This window comes from Chiloscyllium punctatum, chromosome 30 (genome assembly GCF_047496795.1).
Source record: "Chiloscyllium punctatum isolate Juve2018m chromosome 30, sChiPun1.3, whole genome shotgun sequence".
Lineage (NCBI taxonomy): Eukaryota > Metazoa > Chordata > Chondrichthyes > Orectolobiformes > Hemiscylliidae > Chiloscyllium > Chiloscyllium punctatum.
Window position 1 is genome coordinate 43,352,638 of NC_092768.1, and position 8,521 is coordinate 43,361,158.

Consider the following 8,521-nt stretch of genomic DNA (forward strand, 5'->3'; position numbering starts at 1 on the left):
AAATGCCAAATTCCAAATGATGACAACAATAATTGACCAAGAGAAGAGGTTCTGATTGGTTGAAAAGTAAACCTAATTGGTCAAAGAATTGCTATGTTGAAAGGAATGGGTAACTAACACCCCAAAACATTTGGAAATTTAAAAAATAATATTTATGATCATCCTAATTTTGTTCTTGGTCTAGGTTTTCTTCACTACAGTAAGAGCAGACTAATCAGAGAATCACATTTAGCAGTAGATTTAAACATCTCAAAGACGAAGCCAGCCCAGTCCCTCTGTTACTGTGCAGTAACAACGTGAGTGGTATTCTGCACAAACAGGATTTTCCTTAGGACATTCAAAAAGATGTTCTGCCTCCCACACAACTGAGCAATGCTTTGTATAAATTTCCGTGAGAGTGTGATGCTAGATATGTGGTAATATATCCCACCGATAGGCTGATTGACTCAATCAGTATGTTCCTTGTTTCATAACAGCAGAATGCAGACCATAATTAACCAACCGAAGCCTGCAAAAACTGAAACAAAACATCTATTGTGCAATCTCTTCAACAATCAGACATTTGCTGAACAATCTTGAGTGTACTGGGAGTATCATTTGAAAAGAAAACTTGAGGTAGTCAGATAAGTTCATTATGTGGTTGATTGACCCTTGATAGAAGACACATCCATATGTTGGGATCCCTTCTCTGCAACCAAAATTAATATGTTTAACCTCACTTTTTCTTAAAATAGCTGAGATATAGAGGAGCCTATATATCCTCTCTTTTTATGGCAATGGCTCAGTGAATCAGTCATCTTGTCCCAAAAAATAAGCACACTTTTCTGGTGGAGAAATATCTGTATTCTTTTGATATTCCTGTGTGTGTCCTGATGAGAACAAATTGAAACTCTTTGAAGAAATGTCTCAACTTTCAGTAATTTCCAAATTCTGAAGAGCCAAAAAAAACCTGGTAATATCTGATGACATAGGCTGGAACAGAAAGTGAATAAAATCTCTTATTCTGACCTTCAGCATATTATACAATCCCTGAGCATTAAATATTGGTGGAATATTGATTGAATTGCCTTTAGTTGCAAAGGATCTAAGATCTGGAAATCCATCTCTAATAGTGTACATTTCTCAATCTCTCTTTCTTCTTTGCAATTTGATGACAACCAGGGAACACAGATTTAAGGTAATGGGAAAGAAAAATAACAAGGAGCTCTGACTATCCTCAGTGGCACAGAAAAGGGAGTAAGTTGGCAACTCTCCCCACTGCAGGAGATGATCCAGTTCTGCCATTGAGCTGAGTGCTGAAGCCTTTCATCTGATGGAATGGGTTTCAGACCTTTATGGAAAAGGGAGTTAGATAGGTTCAAGTACAGTATTGAGTTTGAAAATGGTGATGGTGGTAGGGTGGAGAGACAGGCATCAGCTCCATGGCAGCTCAGAGGCTGGAAAAAGACCCACCACCAGAAGGACATCAGGCCATGCAGCCATACTTGCAGAATCTCTACTGGATGTAAATGATAATCTGACCCACTACATCATTGCTATCAGCTCATCAAGGCAGAACAGTGGCAGTGGCACACAACATGAGGAGCCATTCCTGGTCAACAAACCATTATCCTCAGGATCCAAGGAGGAGGTCACCTGATCACCAGGTAGACTTCAGCAGGCTCACCCACCTGGAGATGTCGGAAAACCAGGGAAAGGCCAATCTCTGGATGCTCTCCTTAATAAGAGATTGTCAGCTTAAACAACACATTGACAGATCCTGTCAATAACACTGGAGTAGCCAGGATCATGAGAATGGGAGCAATAGTAGGTCATTAGCCCCTGGAGTCTGCCTTCACTCTTCAATAAGATCATGGTGAGTCTGATTATGACCTGAACTCTGCTCTGCTGCTTGTTCCCCATCATGCTTAAATCCCCAAGGTAAAGTCCTTATCTTTTTATTCTTGCACTTTTTAAAATTGTGGACTTAAATAGCAGGATTTAATTTCAAACACGAGTGAGTTACAAAGATGCTGTATGGTTTGAAAAGTAAGCAACCTCACAGACATGGCAAACATTGTGTAAACAGCCGTTTGAACAAGTGGCAAGTGAAGTTTAGATTGTAGACAGATTGAATCCGAGGGTATGTACAGATATAGTTCTTGTTTACAACAAGATGCTGACTGGTCTATGGACTAGTGACCAGTTGTAGATAACAGATCATATGACCTTTTGCCTGCCCAAAACTGTGATTGGTTCTCAGGGAACAGTGCAGTTTCAAACTGGGAATAAGTTACAGAAAGAGAGAGAGAGAGGTGTTCAGTTCTCCCGACTTCAGCAGCTGTCTGTCTGTTATGTGCGATCAAAACTCATTGCAAACCTGAAGAGTACAAGGCAACATTTCCTTCAGCTGTTGTTGTACTTTCAATTGATAAGGTAGAGACCTTTTATCTGTGAACCAGGCATTGTATGTCCCTTGCAACCTATTAGAATACAACCCAGTATTGGGAGCAATGGCCACTCTCCTTTCATTGTACACGTGTTTTAAAAGAAAGACTTAAAACATTCCCAAGTAGATAAACCCAGACATATCAGAACCTCTGACTTTATGACCCCTCTGGAAAAAAAACAGTTAAAGGCTAGTATCCTACATGCTTTCTCAATTACCATCTATCTGCCTTGCTACCTTCAGGCTCTACGGATGTGCACACTAAGATCACTCGGACCTTCAGTACTTTCATTGTCCTGCTCTTCATCACTGCTCCTTTCACCCTCCAATATCTACCATGTGCTGCTGTAAAATTACTTCTCCCAACTCTCAGTTTCCTGTTATTTAGCCAGTCCTGTAATCATGCCAATGTATTATCCTCGACATTATGTGCCTTTCATTTCATCTAGCATATTTTTATGTGACACCATTCTATCTCTGTTTACAAATAATGTGAAAAAGAAACAGAATCCACTCACCACTCACCCATTTGATCACCTAAATAATGTTTCCAGTCTTCAGCTCGCATATCCCACTGCTCATCTCTGTCACTCCTCTCTCTTTGGTCCTCTCCTTTTATGTTAAGGATTAGAATTGTATTTCTGCCCTCACTGCATTGAATTCTGCCCCCCCCCCATGTTTCCATTCTCACACTCTATTTCAAAATGCTCTCAGTGATCAGCTGCTATCATTCAATTGTTCAGGAAGATCTTTTTTTAAATACTTGTTGAAATTTCGCAGAGATGATGTGTCACTGCTGGCAAGAGAACACTTCTAGACAGTGATTTAATTCACGACACAAAGTTGTTCTTCATAACATAGCAAATATATCCTTGACTAAGACTGAGATAAACCAAACTTCTACATTAAATTGTCATTCAATACTAAATTCAAATTTGACTTGATTTTATTAATTAACCTTCAGATTAGATTAGATTAGATTTATTGTTACATGTATTGGAATACAATGTAAGTGTAAAGAGTTTCCATTCTTCAACTTCTTTTGAACAGAACAAAAAAAAAGCAAGAAACTAAAACAAAGATTTTGAATTTTGTCCATTTTAATGCTGGCTAAGGGTTTGGCTCCAACTTGCCTGCGTGGTTGTGATTCGGTTTGGCTATCCTTCCCGATGCTGGAAATTGGCGAGGTCTCCACTGCCACAACTGGCTATCCTGCAGGCATGTCTGAGCTGGAGCCAGTCATGGGCCTGGGCCTGGGCCTGGGCCTGGGCCTGAGCCTGAGCCTGGGCCTGTGCTGGGACCAGTGGGGTCTTGGTTCAGGATTCCACCACCGCAGCTGCGGCCGAGCTGAACTTAGAGTTAACTTCCAAGGTTTCCCCACTCACCAATTCACAAGCTCACACTCTGTCTTAAACGACACTCAGTCACAGTCACAGAGGAATTCTGTGGTGAATAACTTACGTCCTAACTCTGCCACAACAGTCCACTATCTAAATGCACAAGTCAGGACTATGATGGAATGTTCGACACTTGCCAAGACAACAACACATAAGGAGCTTAACACCATGCAGGTCAAAACAGCCTGCTTGATTGGTACCACATTCACAAATATGCATTCCTTCAAGCACGGGTGCTCAATAGGAGCAGTGTGCGCCATCCACAGCGGTGGGGGGTGCACATCAGAAACTCATCAATGATCCTGAAACACCACCTTTCAAACCTACAATGACTACCATCTAGGAGGTCAAAGGCAGAAGACAAATGAGAACACCATCATCCTGCCTTGGAAATATATCACGGCTTCGTCACTGACATTTGGCCAAATACCTGGAATTCCAGCCCTGAATTATGAACACTGAATTTGCAAGTTTGCAATCATTCCTTAATGCTTAGAACCATTCCCTGTCCACCCTCCACCTCTAATCCTCCCTCCTTGTTCCCACATCCACATCGCCTGCAGGTAGAGAAAAGATAGCTCCACCCATGGCCATTAGCTTGCACTGCACATGCTCCAAGTACAAGGTGACACTGTGTCTGTGCACTGTTCTCCTGTGGTTTGGATAGTGTTTTTCTACACCACAGGGACTGCTGAGCAATGAATCAGCCATTATATGATGTGAAGTGCGAATGGGGGAAGAGTGGTGAAATCAATTAATTCAGAACCAAGTTAGGAAAACTGGCGATTATAAAGAGGAGACATTGCTCTTTGGAATGAGAAGGGCTACATGTTATAGGGAATGATACATTGGATGGTGAGCATTGTAACATGAAGTCTCTGCTAACTATGGAATAGGAACATTGAACAATCCAAAGTAAGAAGTGAGCTTGTAAACAGAAAGGTCCAGTGTTTCAATATATGCCGAGAGAACTGGTGTAAAGGGAGGGTATAAGAGCATAAGAACTAGGAGCAGGAGTGGGCTGCCTGGCCCTTCAAACGTGCCCCACCATTCAATAAGATCATGGCTGATCTTTTCAAGGCATCAGCTCCACTTACCCACCCTCGGACTGTGTCCCTTAATTCCTTTATTTTTCAAAAAAAATCTATCTTAGCTTAAAAATATTTACTGAAGTAGCATCAACTACTTTACTGGGCAAGGAATTCGACCGATTTACGACCCTCTGGGAAGGTATCAGACTTCAGAGCAATTCAACTTCATTCTTGGATAGGTAAGACTTTTTGTGACCAGAACTGATATCCTTGCATAGAGATGTGCTTGTGCTGTTGGAATGGAATTAAAAAATAGGTTCCCATCCTCCTGACAAGCTGAGGTGAACCCAAATTGCAAGGAAGTAAAGATAGCACCAGGAAGTCAAAAGATGCCAGGGAGACAAGAAGGCAGAGAAAACAGCAAGTTTTAAAATTAGAAAGCTCAGGGCACTTCATCTGAATGCACACAGCATTTGCAAGAAGGTAAGCAACTTGGAGGCAATAATAAAGGATAGAAAATTGCCATTCCAGAAACAATAGTTGCATCATAACCAGCCCTGGGAACTGAATATTCCAAGTTTAGGAAGGGTGTTAAATTTGAATAGGGGAAATTGTAAAGGCATTAAGCTCAAATTGTTTGAGGTGAAGTGTGAAAATACAATAAAACAAATGTCTCTATACAATAATGAATAGTTTTCGGTAACAGTTGCATGATCGACAGCAAGAATGCATTTTTCAAAGAACAAAAATTCAAGAAAGGTCAATCAACCATGACCAACAAAGGAAGTTGAGAATTCCATATGGTTAAAAGAAAAGATCCATAATGTTGTCAGGAATATCAGGAATTCTTGGGAAGTTCACAGAATACAAAGGAGGACTAAGCAAGGGGGTATAGGGAATAGAATATGAGAGGTATGTCGCAAAAACACAGTACTGTAATTGCTTTTATAGGAAAGCATTTAACCAAAATGAAACGAGGTCAACTAAAAGGACTGTCTGAATAATTTGTATTGGGGAATACAGAAATGGCAGAGAAGGTAAATGATTCCTTTGTGCTCATATTTAATGAATGTAGATCTGAATGATTAGGGAGAATGAAGAGCTGAAGGAGATATGATTTGATCAGATAAAGCTGCTGAAGTTATAGAGGCTTAATGCTTTACATCTCAGGTCCACACTGTTGAGTGAGATACTTGCAGAAATATTTGATGATTCCCATGGATTGGAAGGTGATAAATGCAAACCAATAAGTCAAAAAAAGTTGCAAGAGAGAACACAGAGAACGACAGACCTTTTTGCCTCACATTAGGGTTAAAGTAAATGTGAGAATCTATTATAAATTATGGGTTAATTAGGTACCTGACTAATAATACTCTGATTGGGTATCATCAGCATGGATCTGTGAATAAAGATCTTATTTGATGCACAGAGATATGTACATAGACACACACATACACACACAGCCACATACTGACACAAAGTCCGATACAGAAACATGAATAAAGGTTTAGAGGCACAAAAGGCTCCTGAATTACAAATGTGGGTCTTGTTGGTTGTGAATTGCAATCTTGAATTAGTGTTTCAATTGATTCTTGGCTTTTTGTCTAAGATCAAATGTAAGTTCAGAGTTGAGAATCATCACAGGGTCTCAAGAGCATTACTGGATTGTGATTCAACTTTGGGAGATCAGCATTTGAGCTGAGGTGCAGTTGGTGTACCTTTATGCTGGCTTCAGCCGAACACCAATTCAATGTCCAGTCAATCAGAGCAAGCACCCAAACTCCAGGCCAGTGGAGTAGCTGGAATACATTCGAGGGTAACTGTGAAGGTATGCTGATCGACTGGAAGGTTTTTGAGAAGAGAATCTATCGGGGTTGCTCTGGGTTTCATGCAGTAGATATTTTCTCCATGTAGGATTTTCCCAGTGAGGGATACTTCGACATGACCCCTGGGAGTATGTAATAATGTCAACCTCTCCCAACAATATTTGAAGAAAAGGTAGGTGAGGTCTCCTCTCCATTCTGTCTGTCTGTCTGTTTGTCCTCCCTACACTGGTTACATTTGACACACATAACCCCCATGTCCCAGCAGCTGTTGCCCTGCCCTTCCTGGGAAAGTATGTATAATTGGAAAGAGGCAACGCTGATATGGTAGACTCCTTCAGAATGTGGAGCAACAAATGCGGGCAAGATGACCCTGAAGGTCGATGTCAGTGGGGCCATGCAGCACAGAAACAAAAACCTTCGGACTAACCCGTCCATGCTGGCCAAGTTTCCTGAACTAAATTAGTCTCATTTTGCTGTGTTTGGCCCCTATCTCTCGAAACCTTTCCTATTTATGTATCTGTTGAAATGTCTTTTTAAATGTTGTGACTGTATCAATATCGACATCATCCTCTGGCAGTTAATTCCAAACGTGCCCTTCAGGTCCCTTTTAAATCTTTCTCCTCCCACCTTAAAATTATGCCCTTTACCTTTGAATTCCTCAAAGTCCTTCCTCCTCTCACATTTTGTGAACGAGCTTTCGGATTGAAAGAGCAGTTCCCAAGAGGCAGGACGGGGTGCACCAAGGTGTCGGGACATTAGGCACAGTGAAGGAAGAGATCATCATGTCACTTTATGTCAGAGAAGTTAAAGCCTGTGAAAATTGGATTGTATTCACAGGGAGTTCCCAAGACATTTACAACGAGACTACCCCATAAAGTCAACTGAAATCTGTACAAAAACAAGGAGTTATCCAAAAGCATCACAGGTTCAAAACTCTCAAACCAACTTCATCGGAAAGTTTAACAAGTGTGTTTTTTTATATGCGGGACAGAAAAGATGTCGTGGAAAGGTGTTGTGGCTTGTACTCAAAACATAGATAAACATTTTGGAAGATATCCAATTTGAACTCAGAATTTGGAATGAGAAATGTTTTACCTGTTAATGGGGCAGCCCTTGGTCAGAGGTGGGACATTATGGTCACCCGTTGGCATTAATATAACTGCAGTAAGAGTATTCGCTTGGCTGATGCTGCATTAAAGTGAGGTCACATGTTAGCACAATGGTAGCTTTGAGAAGGAGTTATCCCAAGGTAACAGGGTCAACTTTAAACAAAGAATCTTACCAATTAATACACAGGGAGTTGTGTAAAAATAATGCCTATAAGAGACAGTTTGTTAAGAGATGTATGAAAACAGACAGCTTGATGATTGTAGCAAGCATGAAAAATAAAAATAGGGTCCCACAATAACAGAGATAAACGATAAATGTGGGATTATTCCTGATGAAGAAATTATGCTCGAAATTTCAACTCTCCTGCTCCTCGGATGCTGCCGGACTGGCTGTGCTTTTCCAGCACCACACTCTTCGCCTCTGATCTCCAGCACCTGCAGTCCTCACTTTCTCCTAAGGTTGGGATTATGTCTCATAAAAACGAAGCAGTTCTGGCAAGTTGGTTGAGCTGTGAAAGTGATTGAGTTTTAGACTGATTAATGAAAAAGGTATTGTCTTATTAGGTAAATGTTAGTCAGAGTAGGGGCAGTACATTTCATGTGACTAGAATGAGTTATGATGCAGCTGCAAGATAGAGGGGAGAGTCGAACTGGGCAGCCTGCTCGCTCTCACACTCGGTGTTCCGCAGTATAACGATGTCCTGCTAGCTGTCTCACAGTCAGTGTTCTG